The 19051-nt window shown below is 41.8% G+C and overlaps 1 protein-coding gene across 9 annotated transcripts in view; it reads left to right on the top strand.

Moving 5' to 3' along the window:
- The window catches only part of FAM107B (family with sequence similarity 107 member B), a gene marked incomplete at its 5' end in the record, with an annotated part of 282323 nt that overhangs the window by 236307 nt on the left and 26965 nt on the right, over positions 1 to 19051 (top strand). The window contains one exon of one of the 9 annotated variants that reach the window (XM_080658128.1): positions 5187 to 5288. The exons of the other annotated variants lie outside the window; for them this stretch is intronic. The remainder of the gene's footprint in view (positions 1 to 5186; positions 5289 to 19051) is intronic. 9 annotated transcript variants of the gene reach the window in all.

Consider the following 19051-nt stretch of genomic DNA (forward strand, 5'->3'; position numbering starts at 1 on the left):
CTCTGTTAAAAAAAAAAAAAATTAATAAAATATATTTAAAAAAAAAGTAGTTGGGGCCCCAAAGAATTTTTTCTGTTGTTATATCTGTTGATATTTACTGTGTTAGGCATTAAAACTAAGAAAGTTAAAATTCACTTCAAATCAACAAAAGTAACAGTGAACACATTACATATTGACAGAGAGATCTTTTGTGATGAAAAAATAACTTCAAAACAAAAAAAGTGAGATGAATGACATTGTCTGCATTTGTACAAGTCTCTTTAATGATTATTTATTTATTTATTTATTTGTTAATCCTCATCCGAGGATATTTTTTTCCATTGATTTTTAGAGAGAGTGGAAGGGAAGGAGGGGGGTCGGGGAGAGAGAGAGAGACAGAGAAGCATCAATGTGAGAGAGACACATCAGTTGGTTGCTTCCCATATGTGCCTCAGCTGGGTCTGGGGATTGAACTTGCCACCCAGGTGTGTGCCCTTGACGGAGAATTGAACCCGGGACCCTTTGGTGCACTGGCCAGTGCTCTAACAACTGAACAACACTGATTTGATTTTTTAAATGAAAAATAACTCTTTTCAAAACAAAAAATTTAGTGAGAAGAGTGGCACTGTTTTATAACTTTTCAAATCTGTTTCATAATCAGCTTTAAGAGAAAGTACCTGGGTTCTCATATCTATTTCTGCATGGTCTATTGATAAGTTGTATTGGTTAAGTGTATGCAGAAAATCCAGTCTCACACAGATATGCAATTGGGAAAGGCAGGAGCATTGAAATAATCTTTTCAGATATTTATGGATAGTCTTCTTTGGTGACAAACCAAAACTTGACATCTAATAGTTTCTTAAAGGTTAGATACAATGTGGATTCTGGAACCAGAATAATAATATTTTTCTACTCTGTTATGTTAAAATTCTTTAATTTATCTTGCATTTAAATAGGACAGAGGAGGGATAGATAGTTAAGTCAGTTATAATACATCCATGTAATTGTAGTAGTTAGTTAGACAAGTATGATCAGAGCAAGGATGATGGCCTGGCTACAGAAGGTCACCAGGAGGAAAGCCCCACTGCCTAGCAAGGGGCAAAACTGGAAAAACAAGGACCTTGCCCCCAGATTAACCTTTCCTCCCCTAACATTTCACTGGTCATATGATTTAGACCTTTCATATTGCTAGTCAGGTGGTTTAGACTCCATGTTGCTGGTTATGCAGTTCGGACCCTTCCTCTGGCATCTCCATAGTCATGTGGTAAGTCCCCCTTAGAGGAAGAACAAGGGATCGAAGATTGGCCTCATGTGACTCCCATGCAGGCCAGGCCCTTGCATGACCACTCCCTTAGGCATTAACCTTTAGGGATAACATTTAGGCCTCAGTTGTGTTTCAGCTCCAGGCCCAGAAAAGCAGCAAAACCAGACAAGTGATGCCAGGGCTGACATCAGAATCAGCTGCATTGACTAATCCCCCCTGCCCTGGCACTGACCAAGCGGTGGAGACCATGACCCTGAAAGGACACACCTGGAAAGCTGATGAATATTCTATTGAGATCCTCCCCTGGGACCTCCCTTAAAATTCTCCCACCCCCTTAAAAGTCCTAAGGACTGAGGACCCATCAGTCCTCCTGGGCATGGGCACAAAAGTGCCTTTCCTCTTCCTCTCTTCTTACCCCTAGGAGTTACTTTACCTTTCTCTCTCCTAAGCTCAAGGGCTTTCTTTGTCCTCATGTTTCCTGAACCCATTTCTTCTGCAGCTCACTTCTTCTACCTCTGTGACTTTTTAAGTAAACTTTCTCTTATAGTTTGAGTCTTGACTCTGAATTCATTCTTAGCCAGAACTTAAGTACCAAGGTTGCTGAAACAAGGTCCAGTCTGGCTTCACTGGTCTAACACCTGGTGCTGTTCTTGTACCCATCATAATGGCATATTATGCAGCCATAATTTAAAAGCATTTTCTTACAGATGAAAAGCTTATAAGTGTAATAAATAGTCTATTCAGTATCCCAATTTTGCTAAAAAAAATGAAGAGGTGTGTGTATTAATTGAAAGGAAAATATATTGAAATAAGAATATGTTTAGTGATGCATTCATGGATGATATTTTCTCTTCGTTATACTTTTCTGTATTTTCTAAATTTTCTATGATCAGCACATTGCTTCTAAACCCAGGGGAAAAAAATAAGTTTTTTGTTTTAAAAATACAGAAATAAAGGATGTCTATTAAATTGTTTTTCTCATTCATAAGCCACCTTTTATAAGTAAGACCCCAGTATTTAAGTGGTAACAAAGATTCGTTTTTTCCACCTAAAGTTTTTGGTTTATTTAATATAGTATTGTACCCTTTCTGTGGCTGTTTTGAGCCTCAGAACTTTCCCTTTCTATGTTAATAGCAATTGATTTATTAGAGAAACTTTATTCAAGACTTATTCAAGAAAAGCATTAATTGTCGAACTTTAAAAGCAGAGACAAAATTTGCGGTTTTGCTTTTGTGTTACACCTCAGGCAAGTACTAATTCTTATCTAAATAAATAGTAAAAGGATCTTGTCCTACAGTGATAATAGAGCTACTCTCACAGTGGAGAAGTACTTTGGAAATTAGCATGAAGTTAACCTCTTGGCCATTGCCTCTGAGTCATTTTGCCAGTGGTGTGTTTTCTCTGTAATTTATGGGTGGAAGTTGAAGTAGCTTCAGAGAAATGAAAAGGGCAGCTCAGGAACCTGGGGATTAGTTCCCTGCTTTTACCCCTGGATTTAGAAAGGATGTTGGCTCACTGTTATGTTGCTGATGCGGTGTTGTACTGAAGTGTTGTTGCATTAAGGCTTTTGTCCTCTGTCTGTAGACAGGAATCCAAATCTGCTGATGGTCTGTTTTCCTGAAAAAAAATGGAGGACTTGTTGGTATTTCTTTGTCTTATGTTCCTTATGATATAATTGATTATTAAGATGTCTACAGAAGCTACAAAACATTCATAAAGCAGGAAATGAGCAGTTTCACTTCCTCTATTTATCATCTTATAGAAGAGAACATTATCACTTTGACATTTCCAGCTGAACTCCAGTTCTGTGGCCTTAGTTAATAAGTTAGTGACAGGCAGTGTTTGCAGTCACTCCCAAGACTGTTTACTAAAAGGCACATCTCACTTTGAAGTGTAAATTGTGATAGGAAACTACTTAATTTAATTGACTATTCTAATATTTTTTTTACATTAAAAGGCCATTCCATCCTCTAAACCACTGAGGTATTCTACTTGGGGATATCCCTAATGGTTAAAGACAACATTAAATTTGGAAATATTGTAATTTAATTTCCATCAGATTTTATGAGTGGAATATTTTGGAGGCTAGGAAATGTACTCCAAATATACCTAGTGGTTTCTTCTTATTATTGAAACTGCTCTTTGCATTTAGTTATTTCTTAGATCTGTCATTATCTTTTATGTAATAGGCTGAGTTGGGAAGGATTTGCAGAGCCTAAGTAAGGAATGAGGAGCACTTTTATTGTATTACCATAACCATAAACCACAGGGACGTCTTACCCTTGCCTACCTGTGGTGTTGAGAATAAGATCTGAAATCCTTGCCATAATCTGGTTTCTAATTACTGTTCCCCTCGTCCCTCTTCGTAGGCTTCCTGTGCTGCAGCCGCTGGTGCCTCCTTGCCTCTGGTCTTGGCCTCTGCACTTGCTGGTGGCTCTTTCTGGAATGGAACTTTTTCCTCACGCATACCACATGGCTTTCTCCCTCCCTTCCTTAGAACTTTGCTCAAATACTGTTCAGGTGTCTGCTCTCTGCTTAATGAAGTCTTCCTTGAACATTCCAGTTAGCTCAGCCGGCCATTCTCTATTTCCTTACCAGTATTTTTTTCCATAGCACTTATTAGTAGCTGATAATATATTTCTGTTTACTTGCTTATTGTCTGCCTGCCCCCCCATAATACAGGCTTCACAGGGGCAGGAGCTTTGTTTCATCTGCTAATTGCTAGTTCCACTCCATCAAGAACAGTGCCTGGCACTTAGGAGACAGAATAAGTACTTGATAGGAATTAATGGAAGAATGAACTCAGATTGTCTCTTGTATAATATACACAAGGTTGCATTTGCTTTCCAGTTATTATACATAACTCTTTTGAAAGTCAGGGGATCAAAGGCTTTGTTGCATTTTAGGCTTGAATCAAAACTTGTCAAAACCTTGCCTGACATACAGTTGATGGTCAAATGTTAGAGAACAAAATTCCAGTTGGAAGGGCAGATAGTTGGCCATATGCTCATGTCTTGTCAATGTCTTCTAGAGCAGTAATATACTCTGTAGGTGGAGAAAGCGCGGACATGAGAAGCCCAGGGAGGTAGGTGGAATCAATTTTGAATTCCTAATTTGTCAATATTGGGCCTTTGGCATTTTTGACGTGATTTTTGATGTAGGACTCCTTCTCAGGGACCTGTCACAGATAAACTACATCTGGTTTCAGAGTCCTGCGCTAACTGCTCCTCCTACTTATTCAGCCTTATATCCTGCCACTTACAGGATGAGTCCTCCTTGATTCAGCCAGGCTGGTGTCTCCATTGTTTCTCCCATCTGTGGGCCCTTGGTTCTCCTAAAAATGTCCTGCCTGGCCAGACCCTTCTTTCTAGCCTTACTTCAATCAAGCTTTTGCATACTGACCAACCTGTTGTCCCTACTACTCATACAATTAAATTTTAAATCAGCATGTGGTATTCTCTAATGTTAGTATGTTATATATCTTGGTTTAGTAATTACAGAAAGACTAAACACTCTTTAAAAGGGACTCTTGTACATCTTTTATATCCCCTGATCCTGTGATTTGTTCCAAGTGGGAAAAAAAAGATGAAAGAAAAGATGAAATCCAGAATGCTGTTGGGACCAACTTTGTCTGAGGGGCACTGAGCAAATACTGATTGATTATCTGATTAAGCTGTTGAGTAGGGCCAGGTGTTCAGTAATGCCAGTTGAAATGATATTGGGCAGGCAGGAGCTGTGGATTTATAAACTTGGAGATCATGTGAAAAATTAAAAGAACTAGAATTTTTCAACCTGGGAAGTAAGAAGTTGAAATTTTAAAATTTAAACTAGTATAGTTTTCTTTATACTTTGAGAAAGCTAAAAGGACTTAAGTTCAATAACATTTATTGAAATTGCTTGGGGGACTTTTTTTTTTTTAATATATTTTATTGATATTTTACAGAGAGGAAGGAAGAGGGATAGAGAGCTAGAAACATCGATGAGAGAGAAACATCGATCAGCTGCCTCCTGCACACCCCCTACTGGGGATGTGCCCGCAACCAAGGTACGTGCCCTTGACCGGAATCGAACCCGGGACCCTTCAGTCCGCAGGCCGACGCTCTATCCACTGAGCCAAACCGGTTTCGGCTCTTGGGGGGACTTTTAAAAGGTTCTAAAAGTTCCTTTAAAAAAAAAAAGAATAAAGTAACTTACATTTCCCTGGTATGGTTTCTGCTAGTTGTTGGCCATGTGTTCTTGGTACTCAGTCCTGGCACAGGTGCTCAGTGAGGGGTGGATGGCTCCTTGGTTGGTTCAGCTGCTTGGTCTTGGAGAAGGAGGGAGAGGACATATGTGGACTAATTGGCTTTTACAGTCCTGACCAGCCTTCCCTCTTTACATGGCTGTGTTATGTTGTAGGCATGACTGGTCATGATTGAGTCCTTTAGAGGTTCTCTACTGGGCCTAGACACTGCTTTTTTTTTTTTAAGTTCCACAGCTGGTTGTGATGTGAAAGCCAGTGTTAAAAATCATAGAAGTAGACTATTTGAAAGAAAATGGAGGTTAAGCTGCTTGGTTCATGTGTAAAGAAACAAATATTATTTTTCTGCTCTTCAGTTGGACCCATACAACTCCGTTTTGGTTTTCTTTCCCCTACATCTTTAGCTGCTACTTTGGGCTTCCTCTCATGTTTAGCTCTTGGTAGCTAATAAGACTCAAGCTCTTTGGGCACATTTTTATTATACTACTTGGCAAAACATATTATTAAGGTGTTGATGTGATTTAAAAAAAATCAGCAATATAGTGTAAGAGTGTAGGTGGTCTCCAGCTCTGAACACTAGATTTAGAATCTTCATGCTCAACTCTTGACCCATCCCCCAGTTTTTCAGTCCTCCCTGCACTCACCAGAAGCACAGTTATTAGAGTTCAGAATCCAAGGAAGAAATATAGTTAGGAAAATCGGGACCAGCTGAGTGGGTTCCAGTTAGCCTCTCTGTTTAATTGGACAGTTCTTGAAATTTCCACCCAATTTTGGTCATTTTTAGGCTGTGTAATAATTCAAACTCTACTTTGTTCTCAAGTAACATTGTAAAGTTATGCATTTTGGCATCTCTAGAAAGATCAAGTTATTTACCTTTTACACCTCAGGGTGAAAAAATTTACTTTCTGACTTCTAAAAGCTAGAGAGAGCAAATAGGAGCTTCGGAAGCATGAGTGTGCGAGTGCACCTGCATGTGCCCACATAGGTGGGAGAGGAAAGTCATGGACAGTGTCCTGAATGCTAAAGCATAGAGGTGCCTTAATGGAGGAGCTCAGGAAAGTGGGAGGGCACAGGGAAGACAAGCTGGAGGAATTAGGAGGGAATTACTTGGACTGAGGTAGAGAGTCAAAAAGTAAATTTAGTTTTTTTCTAAAACTTTAAAATATTTTCTCTTCCAGCCTGTGGACTACTTCAGCAAGGGATAAAATATAGTGCGGTAGTGAAAAGCTCAAGCTCTGGCAGCAGACCCACTGGGCTGAGAGCCAATCAGCTCTTCCAGCTCTATGACTCTGGGGAGGTTGTCCCTGTACCTCAGCTATTCCTCTGTCATGGGGATAATAATATATCCTTCATAGAACTGTGCTGAGGTTAGCTGAGATGAACTGTACAGTGTTTAAAATACCTGGAACCATTTTAATCGCTAGGAAGCACTGGATAAATATTAACTAGTAAGAGGAGTAGAATGATTATGTGGGAACCAACCATCACTGATAACACAGTTTCTATTATATATTTTGAATCATTAAAAAAAAAAATCCCATTTCAGTAGAGCACAGATCCAACCAAGGTGGGTATTTAGTAGGGATAAATAGAAAGAGTAGAAGTAAATTTTACCAACGATCAGTGAATAACTTTTTTTTGTGTGTGTGTGTGTGCCATAGCCGATTTAGGGCAAATAAAAATGTTTATGGCCTGCATCTCTTTTCCATGCAAAACTTATTGAGACATTGAATCGCATTAGCAAATGCTAATTGAATATTTAATATATTCTAAATCCTGGTGATACAATGGTGTATAAGAGAGAAATAGCCCTGGTCCTCAGTTATATAACTACAGGGGAGATGATGACATAATGTGTACTCAACAGTCAGTTAAACAAGTCTAGACTGTGAGAGTTGGGACACAAGCTTAGGACAGAGATTGATGGGGAAAGGACCCAAGCTAATACAGTGATATGGGAAGGTGATATTTTAGTAGATGTTAAAAGGGTGAAAATGAGCCAGTGGTAGTAGAGATTTGGGATGGGATTGACTTGGGAGGGGAGTGCCCTAGGTTTGGGGATTTGCATGTGCAAAGACTTGGCCAGATAAGAAATGAAGGAAGGCCAGACTGGCTGGAGTGCAGGGAACTAGGTCAGAGGAGAGGCTGAGATGAGGTGTGAGAAGCAGGCCCAGGTCAGATCAGGTAGGAGTGAGGGCCAGAAGCTACTGGGGAGTGACCTAACTCAATTTACATTTTTAGACAATCCCACGGGAAGAAAGATAATTCTTAGTGCAAGTTGCCTGCTTTGACATTTTTCTATTCAATAATGAAAACATTGGTACTGTTTTTTTAGCCAGGGAACTATTGGTATCTGGGTATATCTGAGAAGCACAATGCCAAGGCGCCTTCTGAATTTTTACCCTGAATTACATTGCAGCTGAACTGTGGAGGCCAGCTGGTGGCCTGTGGCCCTTATCACATCAAACGGAGTCCCGATGTCCAATTGAACAGAGCTCCGAGTAGATTGCTCATCAAGTTAAAGGTCCGCACAGCTTTGTTATATCAAGAGAAGAACTCTATTCATTTGGTCAGGGCTGTGACAGATGAGAATATTGTGACCTAGCCAATAGTTGGCAGGTGGAGTGCTGATTAGTCTATTTCCTTTTCCAATCACAGCATCCTGGCCAAGCCAGGAACAGTCCAGAAACTCTGTCATCAGTACTTATGGATCTTCTATGCTTTTGGGTAGGAGTAAACCTGGACTACTGGATTGTAAATTTCTGATATCAAATACTGACTTTCAGATCAATTGGTTCTTAGGACAGGGCAGGACTCTTTGGGAAGCCATTTTAAAGTAATTTTCATTCATCAAACAGTGCTCTTTTTATATTGATACTAGAGGCCCGATGCACGAAATTCGTGCAAGGGGCTCAGCCCTTGTAGCCCCGGCCGGCTCTCGCAGTCTTGGCCAGCCCTCATAGCCCCAGCTTCATCCGGAAGGTTGTCCAGAAGGACGTCCAGAAGGTCGTTCAGCTGTAATATGTCTAATTAGCATATTAGCTCTATTATATAATAAAGAGGTAATATGCTAATTTGTCCTAACGGTGTCACAGTCACAACCAGGCTGCGTGTGGGCAGGGATGGGGGTGGGGACTTGCACCACTGGGACATGAGGCTGCTGCAGGGGGCAGCCCACCTGGCAGAGGCGCGTGGGCCCGCGGTGCTGCCCGGCCCAGAGGGGGGCATCAGGACGGGGGCGGGGCCTCGGCGGAGAGTTCTCAGCACTCCTGCACCAGGGTCTGAAGGCATGGAGAAGAAGGGAGAGCACATAGGCAGTTAGGGGGTTTAGGCCAGGAGGGGAGAGCAGATAGGCAGTTAGGAGCATCAGGCCAGGAGGGGACTGCAGATAGGCAGTTAGGGGGATCAGGCCAGGAGGGGAGAGCAGTTAGGCAGTTAGGGGGGGGGGATCAGGCCAGGAGGGGAGAGCAGTTAGGGTCCGGCAGGGGAGCAGGTAGGGGCATCAGGCAGGCAGGAGAGCAGTTAGGGGCATCAGTCAGGCAGGTGAGCGCTTAGGAGCCAGTGATTCTGGATTGTGAGAGGGATCACAGATTGGAGAGGGTGCAGGCCAGGCTGAGGGGACACCCCCACCCTTGTGCACAAGTTTTGTGCACCAGGCCACTAGTTATTATATAGGATTGAGAAGGGAATGTAATAATGTTACTGCACTTTGCCTTCTCTCTCTGCCTGATCCCTTCCAAATATTGAAAGGCCCATCACAGCAATGGGGGACTATATTCAGACACAAGCTTTGATATGGATTTTTTATGGGTCATAGATCTCATAGGAGTCACTCTATTATTATGTACTAGAGGCCCAGTGCACAAAATTCGTGCACAAAATTCGTGCACAGGGGTGAGGGTGTCCCTCAGCCCAGCCTGCACCCTCTCCATTCTGGGACCCCTCTCACAATCCAGGACTGCTGGCTCCCAACCACTTGCCTGCCTGCCTGCCTGATTGCCCCTAACCGCTTCTGCCTGATTGCCCTTAACCACTTCTGCCTGCTAGCCTGATCACCCCCTAACCACTCCCCTTCCAGCCTGATCGACGCCTAACTGCTCCCCTGCTGGCCCAATTGCCCCTAACTGTCCTCCCCTGCAGGCCTGGTTGCCCCCAACTGCCCTCCCCTGCAGGCCCGGTTGCCCCCAACTGCCCTTCCCTGCTGGCCCTGTCACCCCTAACTTTCTTCCCCTGCAGGCCTGGTCCCCCTCAACTGCCCTCCCCTGCTGGCCCAGTCACCCTTAACTTCCCTCCTCTGCAGGCCTGGTTGCCCCCAACTGCCCTCCCCTGCTGGCCAGGTCACCCCTAACTTTCCTCCCCTGCAGGCCTGGTCCCCTCCAACTGCCCTCCTCTGCCGGCCTGATCACCCCCAACTGCCCTCACTTGCAGGCCTGGGTCCCTCCCAACTGCCCTTCCCTGCTGGCCTGATTGCCCACAACTGCCCTCCCCTGCAGGCCATCTTGTGTGTTGGAGTGATAGTCAATTTGCATATTACCTCTTTATTATATAGGATTATTATAGCTGCAGACAGATAAAATGCAGATTTCTCATGGTTCCCTTTGTGTGTGTGGGGGGGTGGCTTGGGGAAGGGCATGTGGCTTTGAAAGAGAGCCTGACTGGGGTGCCCAGTGCAGAGTGTGCGTGCATGCATGCGTGTGTGTTCGTGTGTGTAAGTCAGCAAGTTTGGATCAGAGTGTCCTAACTAGTGAGAACCTCTGATCTGGTCTGAGGCTCACAGATAAGGAAACTGACCCCAGGGGCCACTATCAACTTCCGAAGGCACAGTGCCTGCGGGCAGCAGAGCTGGTAATAGCACTTGGCATTCTGATGCTGGGACCTGTGCCCTTTGACAAAACATAATGCTTAGTTAACTATAAAGAAAATGGTCAGTAACAAATGTAATGAAGAAATTAATGTCCAATTATTCCAAGTCACTGAGTTGAATCTTTTCATCTCTGCAGTGAGCCATTTGAAAATAAAATCTGTTTCTAATGGGGCTAGGGAACAGAACTTTAAAAAAAAATAAGAATGATGCAAAATAAAACTAGATTAAAGACAGAAATAAAATGTTTGCCTAGTATACTTTGTATGTTATTTTTCTAATCAAGTATTAAATTATTATGTCAGTGGGGATGACATTAATGATCCTGGGTTTATAATGTCATCAGTACTTAATTTAATTCAAATAATAGATGTATTAGTAAATCTACTTTTGTTAGATAATATTTAATTTAGTATGTAGTTCCATAATTAACTTTCTTCTTAAGAGTGAAAAAAAAACATTGTATCTCTTCAGATTATTAAATAGCTTTATAATAACAATGTCCTGTTTTGTGAACATTTATAAATTCAACTTATGTCATTTAGACTTCTGGGTGCTTTTTCCAAGTCAAGCTTATGGATTACATTCTCCTTTGGTTTGGCAAACTAGTGATTTCTTAATAGTTGGAAGGTAGTTTATGTAATAATTAATGATAGATGTGTAATGTAAAAGAGCTAAACTGCTCAGTAGCAATATGAGCAGGCATTATGGTCCACTGTAGCTATGACAACTAACAATTTAAGTCTAACATTTATACTTAGCTTGTTTCACCATACGGGCACACATACTCATACAGTTACTGCATATTTGTTTTAAAAAGTGACCTGATCAGTAGTTAGGTGATAGTATATGATCAGCATGTCTTTCATCAACTTGGTTAAATTAAATTTGTTGATGTACTTTGGTTATTTCCATTGAACAGGCCCTCAGTGCCTCCATTTAGACACTTTTTTGGGGTGTGTGTGTTTAAGAAAGTGGAGAGGAAAGCATTGGCCAACTAATGTGGAAGGAAAGAAAGAGAGAATGTAACCCTATTTTGAAAAATTCTGTCCACACTTATTAGCTACTTTGTATTGGTACTTCCTATTTCCAAAAACTGATGTTAATGTAATCCTAACCTCCATCCTGAGATTGTTTATTTCCTTCAGTGGAATTCCTGGCATATTTGAGGCCCTGCCCCTCTAATTTATGCCAGATCCCCAAGCCACAACTAGCCCAATCCATCTCAGGCAGCACTACCCACCAAGTCTCTCTCCTGCCTTCAGGCTGCTGCTGGTAAAGCTCTTCTCTGGTGAAAAAGTTTAACCCTAACTGCTGGCCAGTGTTCCAGTGTGCTCCCACTTGTCATTGTCTTGGCTTTGAATTAAGCTTGACAACTTTGCTCCGTCTTACATTAGACACACACCTCCCTTCCTTTAGTAAATATATGATAGCTGTTATATTACTCATACCTCCCGTGCTGATGAAAGAGGTCGTATTTCCTAAGGTCAGTGAAAGGTATTCCTGGGGGAGGACTGTTTGAGGGGTGGGGCAGTAGGATGGTAGAAGAAAAAAGATAAAGCTTCTGACTCTGAACAAAAGATAAAGAAATTTCTGACTTTAAACAGATGAAACCAGTTTCTCTGAGATACTTCTGTAACCTGTGCTAGTGGCAGCTGTGTTACTGATAATGGTGATGATGAGTCCTTATATGACAGGCCAGAGGCATTTTGTTAATCCACATAGCAACACTGAGAGGAAGGTAAGGAACCCGGGACACAGAGGCAATGTGATCCCTTGTAAAGGTTTCAAAATGAGTTGGCCTGTGTTTGAATTCTGGCCTTCCCATGACTAATTGTGTGAATCTGGGCAAGTTCTTAGCCTCTCTGAACTTACCGTAGAGTGTTGTGAAAATTCAGTGAGGTCATGGATGTGGGCATTTAGGACTGTGCCCAGCCCACAGCTAATATTTATTGAGTAATTATCTTGAGTGTTTTTATTGAACTAAGGACATACAGCCAGTATGTGACAGAGCTGGGCTTGAGTTTTTCTGACTCTAAAACCGAGGCTCTTTCTTCTGTTCTGTACTGCCATCACTGTTGCCCTATCTTTTTTATCCGAGGAGGAAAATAGAGCAGTTCTTTGCTTTCTTACTGTTTCCTCTGTGGTGAGGATAAATGGCCTTGGACTATTTGGGTCCAGGTACCTCCAGACTGCAGAACTTTCTCTTACTGTTTGTAGAATTTTGTTCTGCTTCTTAAAAAATATGCAATCAGAATTTTTGTTTTGATATTAAGAAACATATGCGTTACACTGTAACTTTTTTTAAAAAAGTCAAATGCCATTAAAGTTAATTGTAAATATTGATGTGTTATATAATTTTACTTATAATAGAGAAGCTATTGAAACTGCTTTTAAAAATATTTTAATAAGGAGAGGAAATACTTTCTGGGTCATCTCTATTTCTCATGTTCCATCATAGCAAGGAAAAAAGACTTACCTAATAACAAATATAATTCTCTAATCTTTAATTAGTATTCCTTTTGTCATTCACACATGGCCAGAAGGATTTGAGGTCATTCTTTTTTTTTTTTTTTTTTTGTCTAAAGTTTTACATATGTCTCCTTTTTCCCCAATTGACCGCCCCCCCCCCCCAGTCATTCCCACCCCGGGCAAGCCCCCACCGCCCCAGTGTCTGTGTCCATTGGTTATGCTAATATTCATGCATACAAGTCCTTTGGTTGCTCTCTAACCACACCCCCCACCACCACCATTTGTCTCTGGATCTATTTTTGTTCATCAGTTTATGTTGATCATTATGTTCCACTTATGGGTGAGATCGTGCGATATTTATCTTTCTCCAACTGGCTTATTTCGCTTAGCTAGCATAATGCTCTCCAGTTCCATCCATGCTGTTTCAACTGGTAAGAGTTCTTTCTTTTTTACAGCAGCGTAGTATTCCATTGTGTAGATGTACCACAGTTTTTTAATCAACTCATCTGCTGATGGGCACTTAGGCTGTTTCCAAATCTTAGCTATGGTAAATTGTGTTGCTATGAACATACAGGTGCATATATCCTTTCTGATTGGTGTTTCTAGTTTCTTGGGATATAGTCCTAGAAGTGGGATTACTGGGTCAAATGGGAATTCCATTTTTAACTTTCTGAGGAAACTCCATACTGTTCTTCACAATGGCTGCACCAGTCTGCATTCCCACCAGCAGTGCATGAGGGTTCTCTTTTCTCCACATCCTCACCAACACTTGTCGTTTGGTTTGTTGATTTGTTGATGATAGCCATTTTGACAGGTGTGAGATGGTATCTCATTGTTGTTTTGATTTGCATCTCTTGGATGATTAGTGACTTTGAGCATGTTTTCATATGTCTCTGGGCCTTCTGTATGTCCTTTTTCAAAAAGTGTCTATTTAGATCTTTTGCCCATTTTTTGATTGGATCGTTTATCTTCCTTTTGTTAAGTTGTATGAGTTCTCTGTAAATTTTGGAGATTAAACCCTTATCGGAAAGATCATTGGCAAATATGTTCTCCCATGCAGTTGGCTTTCTTGTTGTTTCGTTTGAGGTCATTCTTTAAGGATTGGAGTAAGGATGGTTCAAAGATTATGCAGAAGCAAAGATGGTGACTTTAGTATCATTACTACAAGCCCAAATAAAACTTTTAAGATCATAGTTTTTAAGTGTTTCCCATTTGGAAGGGATGATGATAATTGACATACAGCAGCTCATTCAATTTACATATGTGTTGGGAGTTTTCAGGTGCCTTCTCTAGTATTCGGAGTGCTGCCAAATTACGTGGAAAGTTTAAATAAATGAATTAGGGCGGGATTTTTTAAGCTGCATTCATTAGAGGGTCATGAAATCAATTTAGTGGGTCACTACAAGCTTTATTAAAAAAGCGAAACAATGAAAATGTCAGGGTGTACAGCATATAGTAAGGGCTATGTATTGCTTCTGGAAAATTTTATTTCAGGTAATTTTAGTGCAGGTGTGAATTGGTTCACTGCCTATAAAGAGGATTACAGACAGCAAAACTTGAAACCCATTGATCTGAGGTATTTCAGAAAGTTTATCCACTTTAGAGCAAGTCTCTGCAGAAAAGAAAGTGCTTATAACTGAATCTTTAGCATTGGTTTTTGTATATTGCCAGCAGATATAATTAAATTTAAGAATGGTAACAGAATTTTTTCCAGAGCTAATATAGTTTATAAATGGAGAAAAAGGGTTATGACTTCAGTTCTGAAGATTCATAGATGAAATTAGGAAAATAAAGTTGTTAGTGTCCTTTCTAATTAACGTGTTAAAATTTCCATTGTGGTTATAGATTTTGTATTATGAACTGAATTTTAAAATCTTAGATAAATTGTACTCCAAAATACTTGGAATCTTATTCAGTTTGATATTTGTAGGATTACAGACTAAAGAGTAGAAAATTTATTTCGAGATTTTGTTCTTTGAACTCTGAATTGCCTTAACAACCTTAAAAAAAATTCTCATTTTTCATGCCCTTTGGCTACATTTTACTTTGAATACTATCCTATCTTAATTAAGCTTATTAGATTAGGGTTTTTTGTTTTGTTTTTAAAGCATAAGGAAAGTAGTTAGCTATCTTGATACATCTGTAGTTTCTCGTTAGGGAATATATACTAATAAAAGGGTAATATGCAAATTGGTCAAGACACCCTCACAGTATCAACTGAACAGCAGTCTGCGTGGGGTGACCAGGCCAGTGGGGGGGGGCAGTTGGGGGTGACCAGGCTGACAGGGGGCCAGTGAGGGGCAATCCAGCCGGCAGAGGGGGGCAGTGAGGGGCAACCAGGCCGGCGGGGGGGGGGGGGGGGGCAGTAGGAGGCGACCAGGCCAGCAGACCGTCAGGGAGGGCACCTAAGGGGCGACCAGGCTGGCGGGGGTGAGGGGGGGGGGGTGATCAGGCTGGCAGGCAGAGGCGGTTAGGGGTGATCAGGCTGGCAGGCAGGTGAGCAGTTAGGAACCAGCGGTCCCGGATTGTGAGAGGGATGTCTGACTGCCGATTTCGGCCTGATCCCACTGGCAGTTGGACATCCCCCAAGGGGTCCCGGTTTGGAGAGGGTGCAGGCTGGGCTGAGGGGACCCCCCTCCCCCCTGTGCATGAGTTTCATGCACTGGGCCTCTAGTTATTTTATAATTGTCCTTCTGGAACTGATTAATGATTTCCTTTATAAGTAAAAGATAAGTTTTCATTAGGAATGTGTTGATATGTCATTTGTTCTTGCCCTTTTAAAATTAAATTAACCACTAACTAGTTTGTGTAGATTTTAAAACAGATACGGTTAAAATGAAGTCCTGAGATTTTCTTTCTTTTTTTTTTTCTTTTTTTTTTTTAAATATATTTTATTGATATTCCACAGAGAGGAAGGGAGAGGGACAGAGAGCTAGAAACATCGATGAGAGAGAAACATCGATCAGCTCCCTCCTGCACACCTCCCCCTGGAGATGTGCCTGCAACCAAGGTACATGCCCCTGACCGGAATCGAACCCGGGACCCTTCAGTCCGCAGGCCGACGCTCTTTCCACTGAGCCAAACTGGTTTCGGCAGATTTTCTTTTTTTAATATATATTTTTATTGATTTCAGAAAGGAAGGGAGAGGGAGAGATAGAAACATCAATGATGAGAGAGACTCATTGATCGGCTGCCTCCTGCACGCCCCCTACTGAGAATCGAGTCTGCAACCTGGGCATGTGCTCTTGATGGGAATCAAACCCCGGACCCTTCAGTCCACAGGCCGACGCTCTATTCACTGAGCCAAATCATCTAGGGCTTAAGATTTTTTAAAAGAGCTATGATAGAAGTGAGAGCTGATGGGAAAATTCTGTAAGCTGAGTTCTTGAGTAATGGAACCTCTCGCAGCAGAAGAAATGAAAATGTTTCAAGTTTGGGTAACTTCAGGGAGAGAGAAGCAGAGTTCTCCATTTCATGTGGAACTGGTGTCGGGCAGAGCATTTACTAGTTACCAGCCCATCCTATGTTTTTACTTAATCAGTATTTCTGCTATAGGATTTAAGTAGCTTGATAATGTGTGAAGACTTGGGGAAAATATTATCTGACTGTAGTATTATTATTAAGTAGTAACAGGTTTGATTGAAATGCCAGAGTGAGTAGCCTAATGGAGGATATGTTGGATTTGGGGCAAAAGACTAATAATCCTTGGTGGCCAAGGACATTGGGACTGTAGACAACCGTGGGTAGGTGGTTTGAGTTCTACATACTTGCATGTGGGAAGGAAGGAGTGATTGTTAAGGCTTTATTTTAAGAGGGAGAATTTACTTAAAGATGGAAGCTATAAAGTAAATATGAGACAGTAATCATAAACCCCATTTATAGTAAGTATTGCAATAGTCATAAATTGTCCTTGAAAGCATCCTGTTTGAATGAATGTGAATGAAATTACTCAACTTCTAAAGGATCTGGATTCTGACTGAGGTATCTATTTCTTATCACTAAAATTAGTGATTATTTCTCTCAAGCCTCTGTTTACTCCAGAAGTATATGAAGTTTGGAAATCTTGAGTATTTTTTTAAACAGTGAGCCTCCTTGCCATTCCAGTTAGGAAAAAGGCTATCCCACTTTTCAGACATTGTGGCACCTGATATCCACTCACTTATGCGGGCTACTTGTTTTTTAAGCATTCATTTGCTATGTTCCTTGTTTGCCAACCGTCCTCTCCCCCCCCCCATTCTTATTTTCTTCTACCTATTACTGTACTTACAGGTAGTCAAGGCTTTGGTATAGCCCCACGGTGTAATCAAATCCAGTTTCTGGATTGAGTGTGCCTAGGAGATGAGGGTGACTAAAATAATTGGTTGTGATAAGCAGTCTCAAGGAGCTGGGCGGTGCCTTGCTTTTGTTTTTCTGTGACTGGGAGACTGCCTATGGGAAAATGCAAAGGCCTGGCATCTTAGAATGACAAATCTCCGGAGGGAGTTGAATTAATGTGCAGAGTTCAAGCAGAGAAAGTTAAGAGTCAGTATAGTTTACTCCCTCTTCCGGGGCCCACACCCACTACAAATTTGTTTACATTTGAATTTTGTCCAAATCTCCTTAGTTTAAAAAGGGAGGTTTTGTGGAGATGGAAAAGCTAAGGCCAAAAGGGTTTCCATTAAAAGTCTCCTGTCTTTGTTGCTTATTGAAGCTTTCATTACAGATGCTGTGAGGACTAAACACTTCTGAGAAATTATCATTGCTATAGTTTCCCTTTTAGCTTTGGAGCAGAGGTCCAGAGTAGCTCAATGACTTCACTCACAGGGGCCCAATGAGACCCATCAGGAGGTCAAAGTACTTTTGAAGACAGTTGAATTGAGTATGTGTCTTAGCCTGTTAGGCTGCCATAACAAAATACTATAGACTGGATGGCTTAACCAGAGGACATTTATTTCTCATAATTTTGGAGGCTGGGAAATCCAATATCAAGGTGCTGGCTGATTCAGTTCCTGGTAAGGACTCGCTTCCTGGCTTGTAGATGGCAGCCTTCTCATTGTGTCCTCCCAGGACAGAAAGAGAGAGACAGAGCGAGATTTCGTGTAAAAAGACAGTATTTTCATCATGGAACCCCAGCCTTATGATCTCATCTAACCCTAGTCACCTCCAGGTACAATCACATTGGGGGGTAGGGCTTCAATGTATGAATTTGGGGGCGGGGCGGTCACTCATTCAGCCCATAATAGTCTGTGTATGTTGCAGAGTTGATTGTCTACCTTATAGCCATGCTATTCCCTTTTCACGGTTGAATTGCCATATTTCCATTTTCTCAGCCTCCTTTGTAGCTGTGGTCACATGACACAGTTCTGGCCAATGAGATGTGAGAAGTTCCCCAAAGGCTTTTGGGAGTGACTTCCCTCCAACATAAAGAGAGAGGCTGCTGAGGGGTGGCCTTCCCAGTCTACCTTTCCTCTTGGAGGTGCACGGGGCTGCTGAGGCAGAAGAGGACGAGGAAAAGAGCCTAGGCTCCTGATGTCCCCACTGACATCTGAAACGATGCCAGATTCTGTGTTTCAAGATAAAAATGAGCCCCTGTGGTTTCAGTGACTTTTAGTCTGTACTTACATGTGTCCTAGATCACTTATGTGGTTTACAAGGGAAAGCCTTCCTCCTTTTGGAGGTGGAAAGAGGTACAGTCTTAGGACGACCTGATGTCTGATACCTCCCTAGACTTTTCACCCTCGAGATGTACACATCACGCTGTATGTATTGTGTTTGCTTGTCTTCACTTAGCTTTGCTTGAGCTCTGGACATCGGGGACCACATCTCACTCCTCTCTAGATCTTTAGGGCCCAAGTGATGGTCACTTGGAGGGCCATGGTGATGGTCTAAGTCAGGGGTGGGCAAACTTTTTGACTCGAGGGCCACAATGGGTTCTTAAACTGGACCAGAGGGCCGGAACAAAAGCATGGATGTAGTGTTTGTGTGAACTAATATAAATTCAAAGTAAAGGAGTGGAGGGGAGAGCAAGAGAACCGGATAGAACAGCTGGATCTGGCCCGCGGGCCGTAGTTTGCCCACGGCTGGTCTAAGTACACAAATGGCCACTCTTGCTTCTGGTCTTACTGACAGCTATTGGTTTAACATTCCTACTTTGCTTTTGGTGTCCTGCATAACAAGACTAACTCTTCATTGGTCATAGAATGCCCTTGAGGTAACCTGAAGAGAGGTAAGATGGAAAACAGACTTTAATTAAAAG

Source organism: Plecotus auritus, assembly GCF_963455305.1.
Source record: "Plecotus auritus genome assembly, chromosome: 1".
Lineage (NCBI taxonomy): Eukaryota > Metazoa > Chordata > Mammalia > Chiroptera > Vespertilionidae > Plecotus > Plecotus auritus.